General features: G+C 44.7%; 1 long non-coding RNA gene across 1 annotated transcript; it reads left to right on the forward strand.

Annotated features, from left to right (window-relative positions):
• The first annotated feature begins 16,538 nt into the window (after nucleotides 1-16,538).
• LOC129461933 (uncharacterized) lies at nucleotides 16,539-18,422 on the forward strand. The gene is made up of 3 exons (XR_008650734.1): nucleotides 16,539-16,713; nucleotides 17,373-17,601; nucleotides 18,232-18,422. It is a non-coding gene; the product is annotated as an uncharacterized lncRNA (long non-coding RNA).
• The last annotated feature ends 5,935 nt before the right edge of the window (nucleotides 18,423-24,357 follow it).

The following is a 24,357-nucleotide window of genomic DNA, read 5'->3' on the forward strand; positions in this document are numbered from 1 at the left end:
GCATTTGTCTTCCCAGCTGACCAGGAAGGTTCCACTTGACCCTGGGCACCCGTTCTGGGTACAGCATGGGCTATTGGCCAACACATGCTCCGCTGTGCCAAAGATGAGAGGAGCAGGACATGTGCCTCGGGCAGCTCTGGTAGTTTCATTAAGATTCCTGTTTGCTGCGGATGTCGTGGGGAAGCTGATCATGGTGTTCCCACCACCACGGCTAGCTGGGAAAGCCTTGTCTCAACTACCTCCATCCCCTGCTTCCTGGGCACCTGCTTGCGGGAGAGAGAGCAATTCAGATATGCCACAAGGGGACCTTATCTGCCTAAACGCAGATTTGTCAAGAATTCTTGTCCAGCCAGAAAAAATCTTGTCAGGCTGAAGCGAAGTGATACATGATTTTTTTTTTTTTTAAAGTCTGCTTTAAATTTCTCGTGGCTTCCAAAAAAGCGGCTAGCATACTTCCATATGGGAGAAACTGGTATTCCATTAGATTAACTCATGCAGCATTTTCTGAGAACCTACTGTGCCCCAGGTAGCAGAGATGCCACAGTGAATAAAACCTACCCCACCAGGTTGTGCCATGTGGCCAGAAGAGCCCAGACGAGGAGGCTGTGGGTCTCTCCAGTAGCAGGTGTGGGGTCAGGCTCGTGGTCATCTTAGCCTCTTCCAGTCCTGCTTGTCTGGAGTCTGTGTGATGTAGGGGCAAGAGCACTGAGAGGACATTGAAGGCCCTGGATTCTGTCTCTTGTTTGTCCTTCACCCGCTGAGTGTCTGACAAATGATTTCTTCATCTATAAATGTGAGAGCCACACTAATTAAAGGTCTGGAAGGGCCCTTGAGGACACACATTCCATGTTCTGTGATCCCCACTTCTCTGTGTGTGTTTTCTCTTTTTTCTCTCACCACACTGGGGCCAGACATTGCCCCTACATGTGGTGGAACCAGTGGCAGAGGGGGAGTAAGTGGAGGCTGGAATTTCTCCCTCTGTTGGCTCTCCCTGACCACCTGCCTACTTAGCCTCTCCTCTTCCCCCAGTGAAAGTGCTGCAGCAATCTTGGCCTTTGGCACTCTCCTCAGGAATTTATGAAGTTCGTGATGTGAATGATGGAACCGGCTAAGCCTCCTCTGCACTGACAGCTCAGCACAATGACCTGTTGGGTGATGAGAGAAATGCCAGGTGCTTCAGGTGAATTGGCTGGGACTGGGTGACTCAGAGAGTTGGCTCCCGAGTGTGTGTGTGTGTGTGTGTGTGTGTGTATGTGTGTGTGTATATTCATGGGACCTCACTTGAGCCAATGACACACCCAGACGGGACCTGGGCCAGGGGGCGTTGGGCCTGAGGTAAACGCCTGAGTCGCTTTTGTCAACAGATCCTAAGCACTGTCCACATGTGGACTGGGAACCATGACTGCACCTCACAATAGCCCAGCGAGGGCTGGTGTTTTTCCACTTAGAGTCGATTTTGTCTCCCAAAGCTGAGCCTAATCCTTTCAGCCCTTGCCTTTGGACTCCTCTTGGGGAGGAAGGGAATGCTATCCTTGCCTCACTGGCTCAGGTGGTTGTGCAACCAGCTCCAGGCACGGGAGGAGGGCCAGGCCGCCTGTGTGTGCTCTGTGGGCTGTGGGCAGGGCAGGTAGGCAAAAGGCCAAGTTTTAGGGCTGGACTCCTTCCCTGTGGGCTGGGGAGAGGGCTGAGGAAGGCTCCTGCTGGATCCCGGGGTTGGGATGGGTTCCTGGCTGGCTGGACTTCTGCCTACCCACCACCCACCCTCTGTGACAGCCCCTCTCTTCATGGTCCGGCCTTGCCTTCTTCCTCACTCTCTCACACTCCCTGCCAATCTCAGTCTCATCTCTCCCATGGCTTGACAGAGAGCTTCCAGCCCAGGCCTCTCTGCCTAGCCCCAGATGCCCAGCCTCTGCCATCAGGTGTCTCCAAGTCAGCATGGGGCCCAGAAATGAGGATGCAGGCTCTGAAAACCACATCACGGCTCTGATTCTTACAGGGTTTTCAATCACACTACACTTCAGTTTTCTTATCTATAGATGTGGATAATAGCTGTGCCCTTCTCAAAGGTCCCCCAATGTGGGATTTAAATGAAATAATTCATATAAAGCTCCTAGATCTTTCCCTATCACCTGTTATTTTATTGTCTCTCTTTTCCAGCCCCAAACCTGCTCGTGCTCCAGTCTCCCCGGTCCTGGTTTGTGGCTCAGTGATTCACCCAGGCCACCCTGTGTCCTGCCCGTGCCCATATCTAGTCATCTCTAGGCCCCAGTCCTTGCTGCCTCTGCATTCCTGCAGCCCTGTGTTAGTTTAGGGCCTCTTTATTTCTCTCTTTTCTGTAGTAGTGAGTTCCTAGCTCCTGAGCCAGCTGCATGATGCAGTCCCCAAATCTGATACAACCCTAATACAACGGCCCAATCTGATCATTACAAAAAGGCGGGGGAGCTCGCTCTCAACTCCAGAATTAAGTCCACGGCCTCCAAGGTGTGCGCAGCCTGGCGAGACCTGGCCTTTGCCCACCCTTCTGGCTTAATTCTCACCACACACTCCCCTGTAGCAGCCATGCCAAACCACGGCCCACGCTTCCGTCTCCTTGCCTTTGTTCATGCTGTTCCTGCTTTCTGCTTTACACCTTTCCTGTATCCTTCTTTACCTGCTAGATGCCTGTTTTGCCATCAAGAAAATAATCTTTTTTAAATTTAAATTTAAAATTTTTTGACTTTTAGGTGTAGGGTACATGTGCACATTTGTTAGGTAAATTGCGTGAAAGATAATCTTAAATACATTTACAGACCCAGTAGCCAGACACTGTACTAACTGTGATTTACATGTATTCATATAATCTTTTCAACAGCCTCTTGAAGTGGGTACCATTTATAAATGAGGAAACTGAGGCACAGAGAGGTTGGTAAGTTGACGAAGCTCATAGAATTAGTAACTGGCAGAGCCTGGGTGCAAACCCATGTAGCCAGTGCTAGAACCTGCGCTTGACCGCTACACTATGTCTCAAGCCCCTCGTAGGCACTGCCCTCCCACTGATGCCCACCTGGCCTCCCCAGGCATTGTTTGGTGCTTCCCCTTCGGTGCTGGTGACTACTATTGCTTTGCCACAACATTTGTTTGTCACAGTGCTTTTTACGACGAACCTCTGGAGGGCAAGGTCCATGTTCTGTTCATTCTCACATCCCCATGGCCCACAATGCTTGGCACCTAGTGGGTGCCCAATAGATGTTTGTTACACCAAAAGAGCTGGTGAATGAAATGTCATCTGTAAGACTTGACAGAATGCCTTCTTGCTTCCATCAACCTTTGGCCCTCCGTTTCCAAGACTTATCTAAGACTTGCCTCCTTTCTGAAGCCTCACCCACCCTCACTCTCGTCCTTTGCCAGAAGCCTCCTCTCTTGCACAAGGCTCATGTGTATATAGTCAGTTCTTTCCCTCCCTCCCTCCCTCCCTCCCTGCCTGCCTGCCTGCCTCCCTTCCTTCCTTCCTGCCTTCCCTCCTTCCCTCCCTCCCTCCCTCCGTCCCTCCCTTCCTTCCTTCCTTCCTGACAGAGTTTTGTGCTTGTTGCCCAGGCTGGAGTATAGTGATGCGATCTCGGCTCACTGCAACCTCCACCTCCCGGGTTCAAGCGATTCTCCTGCCTCAGCCTCCCAAGTAGCTGGGATTACAGGTGTCTGCCACCACACCCAGCTAATTTTTTGTGTTTTTAGTAGAGACAGGGTTTCACCACGTTGGCCAGGCTGGTCTCGAACTCCTGATGGTCAGTTCTTGATTAGGTTTGTTGATGGCAGAGGAGGCATACGTTGCCGGTAGGCTGGGGAAAAGCTCTGGCTCTCTTTTGTTTGGGAGAAGGTGGCTTAGTGGGTGAGATCACACCTTAATGCTCTTGCCCAGCTGGGGGAGGAAGGGAGAGTGCAGAAAGGTGTTGGGGGTAAGGGCAGGAGACACACCAACCGTGCATCCTATTGGGACATCCTTCTGTCACCACAGCCCCTTACTTCCCAATTCAAATGATGAAAAGAGTAACAAGGAATCCAAATGCAGAACAAGTGGCCACCCTGTCCCCATGATTATAACCAGTCCATATACAGGATAAAGGAGATGGACCCAGGAAGGGCATTGTGAGGCTGATGCCAACTTCCCACAGCATCCAGAGAGCTCCTCTCAGTCTGATGGCCTGAGTATCAGGGGTGTGGGCAGGAGTGGCAGTGGGGCAGGAGGGAGCTACTGCTGAAGGTCTTGTGCTGGTGCTAGGCCTGGCAAATGGCACACCTGGTTCCACTGAGTCCTGAAAGCCTAGGAGCTAGGGTATCGTGTCCACTAGGCAGAGAAGGAAACTGAGCCAGGAATCATTTTACCCATGAAGTGTCCACCCAAGAAAGTCTGGTAACTCTAATGCCAGTCACTGAAAATTTAGGACTCGTCTCTTCGTTTCAGTTTTCTATTCCACCAAGTGGATGTGTCCCCCACCTCTGTCTCTCAGCTTCTGGAGGAATTGAAGCCTGTGACATGTTTCATTCCCAGATGCTTCTTGCAGCCTCTACCCGACACTGCTTATGGAAGCTGAGGCTCAGAGAGGGCTCTGGAATATTCTTTCAGCCACTTACATGTAGCCATTTTGGTGTGGTTGTGTCAAAATGACTTTGCCCAGATGCAAAACCACTGGTAACTTAAACTTCTTTTTAAATTACCAAGTAGTATCTCCCAGGCATCTCTGTAAGCCATGTCACCCCCACCTGGTCTCTCCCTTTCCTCTTCCTCAACCCTGCCCTGACCCTGACTTTCCCAACCCCTGCTTGATCTTCACGTGATGATGAGGCAGGTGTGGAGAAGAAGAAAGCATTTGCATATTACTTGGTAACTTTTCAGGAGCTAAATGTTGGATGCATGTGCCTGCTGTTGTTTTGGTTTTAGGTGGCATTAAACTGTTCCAACATGGGTCCTGTGCCAGAGTGTTGCAGCTTGGGGAATTCCCTGGGGAGGTGCCTGTCTCCCTGCGTGGCTGGGGCACCTTGGTCTCAGCATCAGATGGGGCTGGGGTATGAGGGTGGGTGGGAAGTCCATGTTCTTGATGAGGGGGAGAGGTGCTAGGAATCCCACTGGACACAGCTAGGCTCAGTGCACATTGGGCAGGCTACCCCTGAGCACAGGTGGGGACCTCAGAAAGTCCCGGAGGGAAAGCACTTAGCTGGGCAAGTGTGAGCTTTGGACTCCAGTTGCTACCTGTGTGACCTTGACCCCGCTCCTTACCCTCTGTGAGGCTGTCTCCTCATTCATAAAAAGGAGGATAATGAACCTTTCCCTTACGTTGGCTGCAAGGGTTAAATGCCTATATGTTGCTAAAGCTATTTGCCCTTCAGGTCTCCTTAGGCCTTGGGCCTATGATATCTCCATACTTACCCCCATTTCCTGATATTTCTTTATCCTTCCTCACCTCTGCCCTCCAAGGATTGGCCTGATAGCAGTCAGAAGTCTTCCTTATTTCCAAAAAGGCTTTCTAGAGGAGAGTGTTTGCCTGGGGATAAGGATGGAAGGACGGAGTAATTACACAAGGACATGAGGAAACATTTTGGGGTGATGGAAATGTTCTCTATCTTAATTGTGGTAATGGTTTTATAGCTGTATATATATATATGTCGAAAGTGATTAATTTGTATACTTTAAGTGTGTGCAGTTCATTGAATTTCAATTATACCACAATAAATTTTGAGAAAAGACTAAAAAGATATATTTCAGTTGAGCACAAAGGATGAAAGTACACTTTCATGCTACATTCACATTTCATTAAATTACAAAAGAACATTAAAAAGAGGAGAGGGGCTTGTAATCCCAGCTACGCGGGAGGCTGAGGCAGGAGAATGGCGTGAACCCCAGGGGGCTGAGCCTGCAGTGAGCCGAGATCGCGCCACTGCACTCTCCTGGGCGACAGCGAGACTCCGTCTCAAAACAAAAAAAAAAAAAAAAAAAAAAAGAGGAGAGGGGATTGTCAACAGTCATCTCAATAGACCACCACAGTTTATCTGCGCTGGGCCAGTATGTGCTATAGTAACTCCTGAGCTCTGCAAGGACTGTTTTTGATTGTATTCTTCACGCCCAGCCCACATCCTAGTACGTATCACTCATGCACAAAATTGATGGATGAATAATTGATTGAGTGAATGAATGGATGTAGACATTTAAGAGAAGCGACTGGATTTGAAACCAGCTCTTGTATCCCGAGCCTACTTTGAAGCAGGAGAACTTTATCAGTAGTTGCCTCTTGTTTCTCCCACCTCCAGTCTGCCCAGGGTGCCACCGGGACCTTATGTGGTTGCCTCCTATCCCCACTGCTGTCACCTGCAGCCCTACCCCCGACTTCCCAGAAAACCTGCTTTTCCTGTGCACATCTCCTGGGGCCTTAGCTGCTATCTGATAGCTTCATCTGCACTTAGATGGGAGGGTGGTGGGGCCTGGGTGTGTTTACCTCCCAGGTAATGTGTTTTTCCATTCTGAAGGAATGCAGATCATGGGTACCTCAGTCTTTTCACCTGTGTGATGAAAAGTTGGACCCTATGGCCTCTGAAGCCCTGCCCTCTGGCATCTTTTATGCTGTCACGTCTGGACTCCACTGTAAGGCTAGGACTATGTTTCTGTTTTGATTAACAAGTTTATATTCTGACATGGTGCAAATGCAAAGGGTACAGGGGATCATCCTCCTTCTACCCTGAGGCTCCATCCCTTAGTGCATGCCAGAGAGGCCACCAATCCTGCTAGCTCCTTGAGTGCCCTTTCAGAGATGTCCTGACATATGTAAACCTAGAATGTGACTTCATGGACTTGGGCCAGATTTGGTTGACATTCATTTGTTTGTTTTAAACACTGGTATTTTCTTGTTTAAATGCACCGTGATTTATTTAGACAAGCCTTTAGATGTTTAGGCTTAAAAATGATGTGGCCATGAAAGGATGGAAATCCTTTTATTTGTATCTTTCTGCATATGTGGAAGTATAACTGTAAATATCCTAGGTAGAATTGTTGGTTGAAAAGATATATATAGCGTTTCAATTTGTGTAGATATGACCAATTTGCCTTTCAGAGATATTTACAGTTTATACTTCTAACACATATAGGGTGCCTGTCTCACTACTCATCAATAATATTTTATCAAAGTTTTTTTCTATTGATAAAATTTTATGGAGGTATAAATTCACACAGAAAAGCACAGAAATTGTAAGTATTTGGCTAGATGAATTTTCCCAAAGTGAAACGTATCTGTATAACCTTCTAGGTTAGAACTAAACTATTTACAGCATCCTAGAAGCCCTCCTCCTGTCCCTCTTTGTCACAACCCACCCTTTTGCCCAAAGATGACTAATATTTGACTTTTAATGGTCTAGATTAATTTTGCCTGTACTATTACATGACATTTACACAATTTGTAATCTATCGTTTCTGGTTTCTGACACAGCATACGTGAAATTCATCCATGTTCTTACGTGTAGCAGTAGTTCGTTCATGTTCATTGCTATAGCAGATTCCATTTTATGAATAGATGATGAATTTTTTGTCCACTTTACTAGTGATGGACAATTGGGCTCTTTTTAGTCCAGGGCCATTGGAAATAATGCTGCTAGATATGTTCCTAAACCTGTCTTTTGCAGGTCAAATGCACTCGTTTCTCTTGGGTATACACAGGAGTAGAATAACTGGGTAAGAGAGTATGCGTATGTTCAGCTTCCCTCAGTGGTTGTGCCAATTTTCACCTCCACCAGTAATATCTGAGAGCTCCAGTTGCTTCATGGCCTCTCTGGGACTTGGTACTTATGACAATGTTTTTTCAACTTTAGCCATTCTAGTGGGTATGTAAGTGGTTTCTGATTGTGGTTTTAATTTTCATTCTCCTAATGACTCCTGAGTTTAAGCACTACTTTTATTGGCCATAAAAACTTTGTGAAGTAGCTATTTAAGTCTTGTGTTCATTTTTCTATTGGGTCACTTGTCTTTTTTGTTGTTGTTGTTGGGACTAATTTGAGAAGTTCTTTATATATCCTGGATATGAGTCCTTTGTTAGGTATAAATATTTCAAATATTATCTCCCATTCTGTGGATCATCTTTTCATATTCAAAAAGTCTTGCCTACTGAGGTCATGGAGTCATTCTCTTATGTTATCTTCTAGAAGTCTAATTTATTTTTCTGATTTTGATCTCTGTTTGACCTGGAAATTTTATGTTTAGCGTGAGGTAGGAGCCATGAATAATTTTTTCCCATATGAATGTCCTATTGACTTAGTGCGTTTATTGAAAAGACTGACATTTCCTCTTTGCTTTGCGGTGTTACCTTTGTCATACAGAGTGTCCATATATGAGTAGGTTAATTTCTGGGCTAGTGATAGTTTTTTAATAATGATAACAATGATAGTTTTTTCTTTTCCATTTCATCTATTCACCTATCCATACACAATACCACACTGTCAAAATTACTGTCATTTTAAAATGAGGTTTTGAATTTTATTGTTATTAATTAATGAAGAGACTGGGTCTCACTATGTTGCCCAGGCCAGAGTGCAGTGGGCTGTTCACAGGTACCATAGCGCACTACTACCTGGACTCAAGCAATTCTCTCACATCAGCCTATGGAGTAGCTGGGACAACAGGGTCACACCACCAGGCCCAGCTAATTAAATAAGTTGATTTTTGTGGAGATAGTTGATTTTTGTGTATTATCTTTGAATTCAGCAATCTTGTTAAATTCACTAATGAACCTTAATAATTTATCTGAAGATCCCATTGCATTTTCGGTATATACAGTCATGTAGACTGTAAATAATAATAGGATTTTTTTCCCTTTCTAATCTTTTTTTTTTTGAGACGGAGTCTCGCTCTGTCGCCCAGGCTGGAGTGCAGTGGCGCAATCTCGGCTCACTGCAGGCTCCGCCTTCCGGGTTCACGCCATTCTCCTGCCTCAGCCTCTCCGAGTAGCTGGGACTACAGGCGCCCGCTACCACGCCCGGCTAATTTTTTGTGTTTTTAGTAGAGACGGGGTTTCACCGTTGTCTTGATTTCCTGACCTCGTGATCCGCCCGCCTCGGCCTCCCAAAGTGCTGGGATTACAAGCGTGAGCCACCGTGCCCGGCCCCCTTTCTAATCTTCATACCTTTTTTTTGTTTTATTACACTGGTTAGGTTTTTAGTACAATATTTGTAATATTTTGAAATATATATTTAGTCTTCATCCCCTTTTACTGACAGGTCCTAAACCTTTGACATCTCCAGAGTGATGATGAGTGTCTTCTGTATGCTCAGAAGATGACAGGTGGTGGAGGGCCCTTCGATAGCTTCAGGGTGGGGACTGGTTGCGAGAAAGACCAAGACATGATTAGAGGGTTAGGACTTTCAGTCCAATCCCCCCAACCTCTGGGGCTGAAGGTTCAGTTGACCACCAATGGCCAATGATTTAATCATGCCTAAGTAATGGATACTCCATAAAAAACCAAAAGGACTGGGTTGGGGGAGCTTCTGAGTAGCTGAACACACGGAGGTTCCTGGAGGGTGGCACTGTTGAAGAGGAAATGGAAGCTCTGCTTTCCTTCTCCCATACCTTGCCCTTTGCATCTCCTTCATTTGGTTGTTCATCCATATCCTTTGTAGTATCCTTTATCATAAACGGGTAAACATAAGTAAAGTGTTTCCCTGAGTTCTGCGAGATGCCCTAGAAAATTATTAAGCCCAACGAGGGGTTTACGAGAATCCCCGATTTATTGCCAGTCCATCAGAAGTATAGGTAGAGCTTATTACTTGTGACTAGCATCTGAAGTCGGGGGCAATACTGTGGGACTGAGCCCTCAACCTGTGGGTTCTGTTACTGTCTCCAGATAGGTAGTGTCGGAATTGTGTTGAATTATAGGACATCCAATTGGTGTCTGCTGGAAAATTGGTTGGTTGGTGTGTCAAAAGTTTTGTGTTGAGTGACTGTGAAAGTAGAGAATAGGAGAAACTGACTTTGTTTTTTTCTGTCTCATTTAATGTTGAATAGAAGTGATGACAGTTGACCTCCTTGTCTTGTTTCTTTCAGGGGAAAGCTTTTAGATTTCACCATTAAGTATGATGTTTGACATAAGTTTTAAAATAAATATTCTTTATAAGATTCAGGAAGTTATTCTCTATGCTTAGTGTGCTAAGAATTTTTTTAACAAAATAATGCATTTCAAATTTTATCAAATGTATTTTCTACATCTATTGAGATAGGTTTTTTCTTTATTCTGTTAATATGGTAAATTACATTGATCCAATTGTTCTTTATTAAACTAACCATGTATCTCTGTAATAAACCCAGATTACTTGGAATGCATTGTCCTTTTCATGTACCGCTGGATTTGATTTGATTTGGTAATAGTTTCTTGAAGATATTCGAATTGAGGCTTGTGAGAGAGATTGGCCTGCAATTTTTTTTCTTGTTGTATGTCTGCCAAGCTTTGATGTCAAGGATATACTGGCCTCACTAATGAGTTCCAAGTGTTCCCTCTTTTTCTTTCTCTAAATGTATTGGAGACAGAATGATATTTCTCACACATTTGGGAGAATTTAGTGGTGAAGCCATCTGGGACTGAAGTTTTCTTAGTGAGAAGGTTTTATTTAAGGACTCACTTTTCAAAGTAAACGTAGAACTATTCATATTTTCTATATCTTCTAGTGTCAGTCTTGATCAGTTTGATTTTTTTCAAGGAGTTAGTATATTTCACCTAGTTTTTAAAGTCATAAAATTGTTTCAAATATTCTTCTATAATCTTTAATTTTAATTCCTGATATTAGTAATTTGTGCCCATTCTCTCTCTTCCTGATGAATCTTGGTAGGTGTTTATCAATTTTATCAGTTTTTTCAAAGAACTAACTTTGGCTTTGTTGATTTTTCTCTATCTTGTACTTGTTTTCTATTAATAAATTACATTTTCCTTATTTATTTCTATTTTTCTATGATGTTCAATTGCTGTTTCCTTTCTAGCTGCTTGATGTAAGTACTTACATCATTGGTTTTCATCCTTTCTTCTTTTCTAATATATTCAGTTAAGGCTATACATTTTCCTTTAAGCATGGCTTTAACTGAATCCCAGAAGTTTTGGTACACTATTTATATTAATACTCAAAATATGTCCTAATTTCCAAAGTAGTATTTTTCATTCATGGTTATTTAGAAGTGTATTGCTTAAATTCAACACTCGGTGATTCTTAAACCTATGTTTGGTTATTTATTTCTAGTTTAATTTCATTGTGGTCAGGAAATATACGGTGAGTCATTTTAAACCTTTGAAATGTGTTATGGCTTCCTTGGTACTAGCACTATAGTCTAGCACATGGCCAATTTTCGTAAATTCCCCTATATGCATCTATAAGAATGTTTATTCTGTATTTGGGCACAGAATATGTCAATTAGGTCTTGTTTTTAAATTGTATACTTCAGTCCCTCATATCTTTATTTTAAAATGGAGACATAATTCACTTGCCATGCACACCCTTTGAAAGTGTACAATTAGTATTTTAATAAAATTGTGCAACCATTACTATTAATTCTAGAACATTTGCATCACCTCAAAGAGAAACCCTCCTTATTTATCCCTTCAGCCCTTGGCAATCACTAATTTACTAATTAAATTGAGTAATTCTGGACATTGGAGTAATTTACTAATTTACTCCTTGAATTTACTAATTCTGGACATTTCACATGAGTAGAATCATGTAATATGTGGCCTTTGTGTCTGGCACCTTTCATTTATCATAATGTTTTTGAGATTCATTCATATTTGCATGTATTAGTACTCCCATGACTTTATATGGCTGAATAATATTCCATTGTATGTCTACGCCTCATCTTGTTTATTCATTTATCAGCTGATGGATGTTTAGGTTGTTTCTACTTTTGGGCTATTATGAATAGTGCTGCTGTAAATATTTGTATATAAGTTTTTATGTGAACATATGTTTTCAGTTCTCTTGAGTATATATCTAGGAGTGAAATTGCAGGGTCATATGGCAATTCTGTTTAACTCTTTGAGGAACTGCCAGACTGTTCTCCAAAGGACTTTGCATGCCATTTTACATTTCCACCAGCAATGTATGAGTGTTTCTATTTCTCCACAACTTTAGCAACACTTTTTATTGTCCATCTTTTAAATTTTAGTCATCATAATGGTGTGTGAAGGGGTATCTTATTGTGGTTTTAATTTGCATTTCTCTAATGACATTGAGTGTCTTTTTGATACGTTTAATTGGCCATCTGTGTATCTTCTTTGGAGGAATATTTGGAGGAATCTTCAATAGAGTTATTTTCCTTTCAGTTGTTGAGGTGTGAGTGTCCTTTATCCATTCTGGATATTAGTCCCTTAGCAGATATATGATTTGTAACTATTTTCTCCTTTTTATTGCTTGTCTTTTCATTTTTTTGATCTTCATTTACTTTTTTTTCTGCTTGTTCTATCAGTTACTGAGCGAGGTGTGTTAAAACCTCCTGTTATGATTATAGATTTTCTAGTTTTCCTTGTGGTAGTATTAATTCCTGAGGCTTATTAGGTACATACAAATACAGAATTATAAAACCTCCCTATTATATTGACCCTTTTATTATTATGAAAAGTCACTCTTTATTTTGGTTAATGCTTCTTCCTCAAAGTCTACCTATTTGATATGAGTATGCTACACCAGCTTTTTTGGAGGGAGTTGTGTTTGCATGGTTTCTTTTTTGTCTTTTCACTGTCTCCTGTCTGTATCCTTATTTATAAGGCATATTTCCTGTAAGCAGTCTGTATATATCTTTTAACCTGATCTGGTAATATTTGTCATTTAATGGAACTATTAATATTTAACCCCACTGATATTATTTAATTACTGATATATTTTTTTTTTTTGAGACACAGTTCTCACTCTGTCACCCAGGCTGGAGTGCAGTGGCATGATCATGGCTCACTGCAGCCTCAACCTCCAGGTCTCAAGCTATCCTCCCACTTTAGTCTCCTAAGTAGCTGGGGCTACAGGCATGCACCACCATGCCCAGCTAATTTTTTAATTTTTTGTAGACATGGGGTCTCCCTTGTTGCCCAAACTGGTCTGGAACTCTTGGGCTCAAGCAGTCCTCCTGCCTCGGCCTCCCAAAGTGCTGGGGTTAGAGGCACGAGCTACAGCACCTGGTTGATGACTGATATATTTAGATTGAAAGCTAGCATCTTATTTGGTTTGTACTTGTCCAACCTCCTTGTGTTTCTTTTTCTCTCCTTTCTTGCCTTTTTCTGGAATAATCATGTTTTGTTTTTTTTTTTTTTTAAAGATTTCATTTCCCTGCTCTATTAGCTTGTCATTGTTACATTATTTTACAGTTCTGATGATCACTCTAGTAATTACAACATGCATCCTTGATTTATTAGCATCTAATATAAATAATTACATTGACCACTTTCTTTTTCTTTTTCTTTTCTTTTCTTTCTTTCTTTTTTTTCTTTGGAGATGGAGTCTTGCTCTGTTGCCAGGCTGGAGTGCAGTGGTGCAATCTTGGCTCACTGCAAGCTCCGACTCCCTGGTTCAAGGGATTCTCCTGCCTTAGCCTCCTGAGTAGCTAGGACTACACACGTTTGACACCACACCTGACTAATTTTTTGTATTTTAGTGAAGACAGGTTTTCACCATGTTGGCCAGGATGGTCTTGATCTCCTGACCTCATAATCTGCCTGCCTCGGCCTCCCAAAGTGCTGGGATTACAGGTGTGAGCCACCGCACCTGGCCACATTGACCACTTTCTAGACAAGGCAAAGACTGAAAGCCACTTAACTCCATGTACTTCTTCTCACCTTTTGTGCCATTGTTTTCAGATACATTAATTCCACATTTATTTTAAACCCTACAATTATTGTTATTAACAGTCAATATTCACTTAGATTTACTCATTCATCTACCTTTTCTTAGCTTTATATTCCCTCCTGCATTTTCTTTGCTTTCATCTGGCATAGTTTGAAAAAACATTTATTTAAGTATAGTTTTAGATTTACAGAAAAATTGCAAAAATCATGCAAAGAATTACCATATGCCTCACACCCATTTTTTCTCTATGATTAACATCTTAGCATAATACATTCCCTATAATTAATGAACCAATTTTGATCCATCATTGTTAACTAAAGCCCATATTTTACTCACATTTCCTTAGTTTTTACCTAATGTTCTTTTCTTTGTTATAGGATCCTGTTTAAGAAAGCACATTCCACCATCCTGGCTAACACGGTGAAACCCTGTCTCTACTAAAAATACAAAAAAATTAGCTGGGCGTGGTGGCGGGCACCTGTAGTCCCAGCTACTCGGGAAGCTGAGGCAGGAGAATGGTGTGAATCCAAGAGGTGGAGCTTAAAGTGAGCCGAGATTGTGCCACTGCACTCCAGCCTGGGCGACAGAGTGAGACTCTGTCTCAAAAAAAAAAAAAAAAAAATGAAAGCACGTTTCATTTAATTGTCTCTTTAGGCTGCTCTTGACTGAGATAGTTGCTCAAATTTACTTGTTTTTTAAGACCAGGTCTTGTTCTGTTACCCAGGCTGGAGTGCAATGGCATAAACACAGCTCACTGCAGCCTCAACTTCCTAGGTTCAAGCCATTCTCCCGCCTCAGCTTCCTGAGTATCTGGGATTACAGACATGTGCCATCATGCCTGGCTAATTTTTAAATTATTTTTGTAGAGACGGGGTCTTGCCGTGTTGCCCAGGCTAGTCTTGAACTCCTGGGCTCAAGTGATCCTCCCACCTTGGCCCCACAAAGTGCTGGGATTACAGGCGTGAGCCACATGCCCAGCACATGTTTTCGATGACCTTGACAGTTTTGAGGAGTTCTAATGAGGTTTTTTTTGTAGAATGTTCCTCAGTTGGGATTTGTCTGATTCTCTTTCTCATGATTAGACTGAGATTCCCTAAAGGTTTTTAGGGGGAAGAATCATAGAGGTAAAATGTCATTTTTATTATATCATGTCAAGGGTACATACTATTTTTTTTAATTGAGATGGGGTCTTGCTACGTTTCCCACGCTGGATTTGAACTCTTGGGCTCAGGTGATCCTCCTGCCCCAGCCTGCCAAGTAGCTGGGACTACAGGTGTGTGCCACTGTGCCCAGCAAAGGCACATACCATTAACAAGCCCTTCAAAATCTGGATCTACCTCTGAATACGGGTAAGTATGCTAATAGATCATTCCAGGAAATGACCATATGTCCCTGAGAAAGGACGAGAAAGGAGTTGTGGGTCCTATGTTTCTTTAGGGAATCTCAGTCACCCCATCCCTCTGGAGATGTGAGCATCTTGCTGTGCTGAGTATAGTTGTGTTTAAAGATGTGTTTTCTTTACAAGGTGATCGCTAGATATGAGCCAATTATTTCATCTGGTGCTCATCCAAAGAAACCACAATTGTTCTGACACTGAAGGAAAAGCTGACTGCGCTGGAGAAGTGGGGTGTTGGTTTTCAGCATGGTCACACCTTCCTTAGGGGTTCTCGAGGGGAATTCTGACTTGGTGGGGTTTTTCGCTTTCTTCCTAACTTCAGATGTAATGCCACAGTACCTCCCAAAGAGAAACACTAGTCCATGAAGGCCATGCAGTCTAAATCTCTATTAAGGAAGAAACACATTTTAAAATTTAAATTCACCATAATTTGCACCATTTCTTCATCTCACAGTTAAGGGGCAGTGCCAGTTCCCCTCTGGTCATCCTGGGTTGCATACGGGCCATATATCTTTCACAACCAAGCTTTATCTACAGAGAGACGTGAGCGAAGTTTTGCAATCATAGTTTTTCTTTACCTTTTCCTGTTATCCTTAGCCCATCGTGTTCTAAATAGCTTTCTCTGGTGATCAGAGTAAAGGGATTTCTCTGTTATTCTGAACAAGTAAACACTGAAACATCAGGGAAAGGGTGAAGTTTGTTTCCGAGTGTATTTGCATTCAGCTGGACTCTGTTTTCCTGCACCTGCAGGCCTGATTCAATCCTGTAGAGCTACCCAGAAAAGTTCTACACCTTCTGCTTCTCCAGATATTTGCAGGTGGGCTTTTGAGCTCCCCCAAATCTTATTTTCTCCAGTACAAACTTCCTCAGCTTTTCTAGTCAGTGTTTGTAACATAGTTGAGAGTCTCCTCACCATTTTAGTCATCCTTCTTTGAATTCATTCCTGTTTAGTAAAACCTGCTGCCCAGAGAGGGATATAATATTATCGGGGTGGCTTCCTAGCCCATAGTATTGTGGGATTACCCATTCCTTTTTTCCCAGTATTGTTCTTCTATTAATGCATTTTAGGGTCACATTATTACTATGATTACTTTATAGGCTAGTACTCATTTATTAGTAAGATATTTTTCAGAAATCCCCATACTCAATACCAAAGGCACTTCCTTGGCAAAGTGACTGTATTTCTCTCTGTCTTGGTTTCTTCATCTCCAACTGGCAATAATTATGATCCTATGAGCTCACAGGACTATTGTGATGAATGGTCAAGCTCAACCTAATAAATAATAAAGTCACTGTGACTGTCTCTACTTTCTGACTGTCAGTACAGCTACAAGTCCACCCCCACCTCTGCTTGTAGAAATAAAAAGAGCAGATTTATGAGAGGCGACGGGTCTACCTGGAGTGACTTGAATACCCTGAAGACCCTGTTCCTCTCCTCCTGCTTAGAATAGGCCTTTTGCTAGCCTGTCGTGTTGCCTGGAATTTCATCCTTAGCCCATGTGAGTCATTATTGGACCCAGGAAGTTAAAGATCAATCAGTCTTATCCCCTGCCCCCCCACCCCTGGAGAGCTGCAGATGCCACCCACAACTGGCTCCTGGAACCTTGAGCAGAGACTGGGTCCTCTACTCTTTTTCGGAAGTTCTCCCATGAGGGTGTGAGTGGCCAGGCAGATGTCCTGAAAGGGATTCTGCCTGGGCTTGGAGTGGCTTAGAGAGCAGTTTCCCACGAATTTTGCAATTTTCTTCAGTCAGAAAGTGAGCGACCCATGACCAGTCCCATGCCCCGAGCACAGCCCAACGGGGCTCAGAGTTGGTCCACGGCATGTAGGGGGTTGGGAATGGTGACCCTCGCGCAGAGCCCACGCTGGCCGGCACAGCTGGTGCTCCACATTTTAAGCAGGAGTGGACACAGGTACCCAGGATCTCCCAAACCCGTGCAGGCCAACCCACCCCGGTGTGAGTCAGCTTTCTCATCCAGACTTGAGTCTTAGTCAGAGCACTGCCTTGGCCTTTAGTGAGGCCCCCAAAATGATGTCAATGTTCACGCTCAGCTGCCCTCGCCTCAACCAGGCTAATGAGGATGGGGAAAAAGCTCTTTGTTTTAGGCCAAATGGGTCTTCTCTAACTGCAGCTGCTTTCTTTTTTTGTTCCTACAAGTGCTGGGCCCACCCACGTAGTTTAAAGCCAAGATCAGGACAGAGAGGGAGGGAGCTGTCCCCTGGCCACCCTGATACCTGCTGTTGGAAATCAACAAACACACACAAACCCACTTTGCGTTTTGTGAGTGTGCATGTATGTTGGTCCCTAGGTGCTACAGGACAAGAGGAGGGCCAGAAAGCTCTGCCCATGCCTGGGGAGCACGCTGGACCTCCCAGCTACAGAAGAGGTCAGCACCCTGCCCCCGCTGGCCGTCTTGCTCGAACCTCTGAGAGACCTCTGGGCAACATGCTGTCCCTCCTAATTGTCTTCCTCGGTCACCACTGCAGACCAAGCCTTCCAGATCATCAGTCACCACGTGGCCCTTGTCCTGGGAGAGTTCTGCACATCCGCTCCCCTTCACCCCTCCTCACCCTCCAGACTCTTCCACTGCACTCTCGGGAACTCTGTCTCTTAGAGCCTCCCCTCCTCTGAAGGGGCCTTCACCTTCTTTCACTGAAGCCTGGCTGTCCTCAAGGTCCCTGCTCCTTGCAGCCACTCAGGTTGAGGCTGGTTTCTTTCGCCTACAGGCAGGTGTCAGACAGGGCCTGGACGTGGAGGGGTTACTCGTCCCTCCCTCTCAGTCCTCAGACTCTTGTTTCTTCCCTCAGTGACTTCAGTCCCCAGCTACTCTCTCTGTCCACCTTTACTTTCACTGACGTTGACACCCACCTGGACCACTCTGACGACATCCTGGCTCCCCAACTTCTTCAGACCCTTGCCTTCATTTGATTTCAGCCACCTCTGAGATGTGAAAATTTGCTTTCATTTAAAAAATGTTTTAAGTTTACATACATAAAATTCTTTTTCTGATGTACAGGGCTATGGTTTTTTAGACATGCGTGGATTCTCACAGCCACCGCCATAGACAGTACATGCAACAGTTCCAATACTCCAAAGAACGCCTTCATCTCTCCTTACCCCTGCCTTCTGGCAAGCAATGAGCTGTTCTCTCTTCCTGTATTTTTGCCTTTTCTAGAATGCCATATAAATGGAATTATATAGAATGTGCCCCTTTGGTACTGGCCTCTTTTGTTCAACAGAATAATACCTTTGAGATTCACCCATGCTGTTGTTTGAATCAAGCGTGTTAACTTTTATTGTTGAGTAGTAGTCCGTTGTGTAGATATATTACAGTTTTTTAAAAATCTACCCGTCGAAGGACATTTGGTTGTTTTCAGTTCTTGGTAAGGATGAACATTTGTGTGCAGATTTTGTGTGGACTTAAAATCTTGACTTCTTTAAAACACCTTGACTTCTTTAAAACACCTCTTGACTTCATTGCTGGGTCCTATGTATGTGAGATCTCAATTGTAAGTTTCCTCTCCTCTGACGACTATGCCCCATCCACATGGTTCCTTTCTCTAACATATCACACTGACCACTGTGACCTCACTAAGACCTCCAGTTCACTGAGCCTGCCGTTTTTTTCATCAATCATGAACTTATTCATTTTTTTCTTTCCTTCTCACACAACTTAGTGATCCATCATAATAGTCATTCTACTAGAAGCTTTCCTCACTCCCTTAAACATACCGTCCTGGCTGAACCACAACCTGGTAAACTCAACTACCCACCCATTCAGCCTCCATTAGAATAGAACAGTGTGGCTAGAAGAAAACACAACTGTGCCACGGGCCAGTTCATGGCCATAAATCTCACCTGAGCTTCTGATACTCATCATCGATCAGTCTGACCTTCTAGTGACTATTTCATACTTGTATCTCTTCAAACCTCTGACAGCCTCATATATCACTGGGGAAATAGCAATCAGACTAGAGATTGGTCATTATCCTCCCACCACCAATTCCACCTGACAGACTAAGGCTTTACTCCCTTCTCTGCCTTCCCCCTTTTAAAACGATGAGCTGTCCACGCTTCTGTCTGAAGCCAGCCCCTCGATGGTGCAGTGGATTCCATCCGTGCCCATCCCACCTTTTCAATCATTTTACTTCTGCAGTTATCCCCTCTCTTTCCTGTCTTCCTCAACTTCTCTTTCTGCCATCACCATATATACATTTCCTAATGTAGCTGATCTTCAAAAATAATGTCCCTCCTGGCCCCCCAAAACCAGTAACTTTACAGTGGAGAGACCTGACAAACACCTCAGCCAGGTGATCAAGGCAGTGAGTCATGATGGCAGAATGTACCCTTGCTGTGATGTGAGGAGGTGATAATGGCACTGTACCTCTGTGGTCTTCCTTTCCAAAACCCACAACCTCCGTCCAACCAGAAAAACACCAGACAACTCCAAATGGAAGGATGTTCTACAAGATACTTAACTAGCACTCCTCAAAATTGTCAAGGCCATCAAAAGCGGGGAAAACCTAAGAGAAGCCTAAGGAGACGTGACAAGTAAATGTAATGTAGTATCCTGAATAGGACCCTAGAACAGAAAAAGAAAGATATTAAGTAAAACTAAAAACTGGAATAAAGTACAGGCTTTAGATAGTAAGGTACCAATACTGGTTCATTAATTGTGACTTACGTACCATAGTAATGTTAACAATAGAGAAGGCCAGGCACGGTGGCCCACGCCTATATTCCTACCACTTTGGGAGGCCGAGGCAGGAGGATCACTTGAGCCCAGGAGTTCGAGACCAGCCTGGGCAACATAGGGAAACCCTGTCTCTATTCTAAAAATAAAATAAAATAATAGAGGAAACTGAGTGCAGGGAATAGTCTCACAGGTTTTCTGTAAACCTAAAACTATTCTAAGATAAAAGTTGATTAAATATGAAACCACACACACACACACACACACTCCCCTGACCCGTGTCATCTTCTTGCTCCACTCCATTTCCCTGCTTTCCTGCACAGGGAACCTTCCCAAAGGAGTTGTATATTGCTACGGTCTCTGTTTCCCCACTCCAGCCAGCTCATTCCTCAGTCCCCTCCAATCTGCTGTCCTTAGCTCCCCACCAAAACTGCTCTTGTTAAGGTTGATGGTGAGCTCCATGTTGGCAAATCCGAGTCAATTTTTTTCCCCTTCCCTTACCTTTCAGTCTAGTGCGTGTGTAACGTAGTTCACTATGCTCTCCTTCCCACAGCACCCTTGTCACTTGGCGTTTGGGATACTGTACCCCTGGATTTCTTTCTGTTCCTTGGCTGCTCCTGCTCAGTCTGGCTTCTACCAGTGGCCTAGGTTCTGTCTCCAGACCTCTGTTCTTTGCACTCTTATCTCATAGGCATATTTCATCCCATCTCATGGAGTTAAGTACAATTTACCTACTGCACATTCCCAAATTTGTATCTCCAGCTTTAAACTCTATGAGGTAGGGACTGTTGTCACCACCATTCTACAGAACAGCAGACTTAGGCTATCAGATGTTTAAGGGGCTTCCTTGAGGTTACACAGCAGGAAGCAGCAGAGCTGGGATTTGAACCTAGGTCTGTCTGACTCTAGGCCTGTGTTGTGAGTTGCCAGTCTGCCCGGCCGCCCCCTCCTTCGCAGCGCCCGTCCTGCCTGCTCCCCAGGGCCTCTTGCATGTATTGCTCATTCTGGCCTCAGGCCTTTGTCTCCCTGGTCCACTTCTCCTGGAATGACCTCTTTTCCCCCTGCCTGTCTAATCCTCTTCCATCCTAGCTCTGGTGGGAGATTCTTCACTCCTAAGACCCAGGCCGATCTCTGCTGGCCTCCTCTGGACATTTGCAGGAGCTGGAGTCCACCCTAAAACAACCAAGGGCTCATTTGCATCAATAGTTATCATGCTTTCTGAACCCGCGATGGGGCCCCTTGGCCCAAGTACAGCTGTACCCGCGGGGACGTGGAAGCACGTGATCTAACGCTGGGACTGGCTGGGAAAACTGGGCCATGGGCCTCCATCATCACACACCATCTCAGACAGGGTCTCAGTCATCCAGGCGGGCTTTGTTTGGTTTCCCCTACTAGCTGGGAAGCTTCTAGAAAGAAGGATCATGACTGCTGAATACGTATCATTTTTAAACACTGTGTGTATTAGGTGGGGCTGGGGAAGTACTTCAAAATCGTTTTCTCCTGGGTCCTGGGGGACCAAGGAAAGTTCAGTCCAGTAGTGAAAGAATTGATTTAGACTTCATTTGAGGTCACAGAGAGGCCAAGCAGTTCCCACAGGGGTCGCTGAGCTCAAAGGAACGTTTGGAAGAAATGGGGGTGACAGGATCGTTTTTGGAAGAACTGAGTGCTGGAGGGAAGTGAGGGGCAGGAGGCTGGAAGATGTGGGAAGGGCCATGTGGGAGGCCCAGTGCTGGCTGAGACAGTGAGCAGTGACCTCTGGGGCAGAGAACACAGCCCTTTCACTTACGTGAATTCAGCCTCAGTTCCCATGATGCTGGCCTGGGCTCTGGCCCCCGCCCTGCCACTAACTCCCTGTGTGACTGCAGGCAAGTCGCTTTGTTTTCCTGGGCATCAGTTTCCTCATCTCTAAAATGAGGAGGTTGAAAAAAAGAAGCGATGGGGTTGGGCGACATTGTTTCTCAGCCCCTCTCAGCTTCTGAGATAACATCCTGTGCTGTCTTACCCTGGGCCACTGCCTCGGGGAAGGAAAAGCCAGGTTAACCTGACTGTTCTTCTACTTTGCCTAAGCATTTGGTCCATATAGTGTGGTCTCACATGTTAGCTTGTTAGCTCACTGGATCCTAGGTCTAAGCAATGCCATGGGCACCCATTCTACAGCTGAAACTGAGGATCTTTATGACTTAAGCAAGTCACAGCTTATTGATGGGAGAAATGAAACTGAAACCCTTTCCTGGCCAGTGCATCTCTCCTCTCACACCTTAGACCCCCATTTCTTCCAAACGTTCCTTTGAGCTCAGCGACCCCTGTGGGAACTGCTTGGCCTTTCTGTGACCTCAAATGAAGTCTAAATCAATTCTTTCACTACTGGACTGAACTTTCCTTGGTCCCCCAGGACCCAGGAGAAAACGATTTTGAAGTACTTCCCCAGCCCCACCTGGTAAAAGTTCTTTTTCACAAAAAAGCAGAGAGTCTTTTGTGCGGGATCCAGGAGAGGAAGGATGTGAGTGGTTGAATCTCGCATGTTGTAAAAGAAATGAATCTGCATTTCCTTGATCTCCAGAAAAAAACACGGTTCATTCACTCTCCATCCCCATCTGAACATGGGCATCAAAGCCCATGCTGCGGAATGGGATCAGTTTTGCCCTGCATGATCAGAAGGGGCAGGGTTGGCCCTTCTCTACCAGGTAGGGCCTTCTGATGTGCCAGCCTTAGGTCAGAGTCCCTCTCCCAGAGAGATTTCTCATCCATAAGCCTGCCAACCAAGACAAGGGCTGAGATGTCGTCACAGCCCACCAGGGTTTGCTTGCCTAGAGGGGGATCTATCTAGCATCAGGAGGACCCCCAATGGCTGAATGATTGCTAATTCTGTGCGGGCCCCTACCTCGGTCCTTGCACATCTGGTCACACAGGCATGTACCTACTCCTGAGTCACCTACATTTTGAAAATATAAAATCGGGAGCATTTAAGTCAGTCTTCACTGGATTGCTTGAGGCAAAACATGAAGCAGTGATGGCTTGTGGGGGTCTTGTGTCTTGTGCTTGGAGGCTGAGCTCCTCTGACCCATCAGGAACAGTGGCTTCGTCGTGTTCCTGTCTGGCTTGCTTGCTGGACTTGGAAGCAAGAGGAGCTTTGGGCTGCCCAGCACCCCCAGGGGCAGGAGGGCACAATCATGGCCCAAGGACAGCACTGTGGACCCCATGGGACCCTGCAGTTGTTAGGGGGCTGGGATGGATAGCACCTTTCCAGGCCTGAATCCCGAATTTGCCAGTGCTCAGAGGCAACTCTGCTCCTGAAGGATGGGCTGAGAGGTGTCAGTCACAGAAAAGCTTCAGAAAAGAACAGGTGATGTTTTCAGGAAGTCCAAGATGGCAGGCAAAGGTGGGTAGGAACCTGGCAGAGCCCAGAAACTCCAGTCTGAAGGTCCAGGCCCCAAGTTTTGGAAGAGAAGAGTAAGCAAAAGAACCAGAAGGAGGTCTAAAGGCTAAAGTAATAAAGACATGAATTTTCTATTTAGAAATGAGAACAGGGTCCTGTCATAAAATCAACCTCCCAGCCATCAGTCTAAGGTGTGAGAGGAGAGATGCACTGGCCAGGAAAGGGTTTCAGTTTCATTTCTCCCATCAATAAGCTGTGACTTGCTTAAGTCATAAAGATCCTCAGTTTCAGCTGTAGATTGGGTGCCCATGGCATTGCTTAGACCTAGGATCCAGTGAGCTAACAAGCTAACATGTGAGACCACACTATATGGACCAAATGCTTAGGCAAAGTACATGCTGCTGGAGTGGCTGGTTCTAGGGCGGACAGTGAGAGCGCAGGCTGCCGCACAGTCTCTCCCCTTGCCCCCATCTCTCCATGGAGACAACGGTCTGCTCACAAGCAGGTCATGATTTGGAAAAGTGAAATTTGAATTGGGGAACATATCATGCTCATGTCCAGTCGTGGGCTTTCACTGCGCTCTGTCTCTGGCCGAGGGGATCTCTGCTCTTCCCAATCACAGTCTACCTGGGAAGACCCTACTCCAGCCCAGCCACCTCCATATTGAAGTCCTAATGCCCAGGCTGCCCCTTTCCCTTCGGGACCTCCATCCCAAAGTGCACTATGTGAATATACAGAGCAGCGTGGCTCTCAAACGATTTCATGTAATTTTCTGAAAGCAGAGACCATGACTTCTTTCCCTGGGTTCCCCATAGGATACAAAAAATGGCCCCAAGGCAGATAGATAGAAAAATACTTGCAGAAGTGTGGAAGATACAACATGAATTTTCAGACTTAGGCAACTGCCAAGTATTTAACACAGTCTTTCCTTCACCAGTCTTATCAGCTCACTTCAGTAGTCTCATAAAGGTCTGTGCTAATGTTCAGTTTCTATGAACTACTTACTAAATACTTCACTTTACATTGGCATAGCGCATGATGAATCCACAGGAAATAAAAGCCACCAGCAGTGG

Source organism: Symphalangus syndactylus, chromosome 14, assembly GCF_028878055.3.
Source record: "Symphalangus syndactylus isolate Jambi chromosome 14, NHGRI_mSymSyn1-v2.1_pri, whole genome shotgun sequence".
NCBI classification, from domain to species: Eukaryota; Metazoa; Chordata; class Mammalia; order Primates; family Hylobatidae; genus Symphalangus; species Symphalangus syndactylus.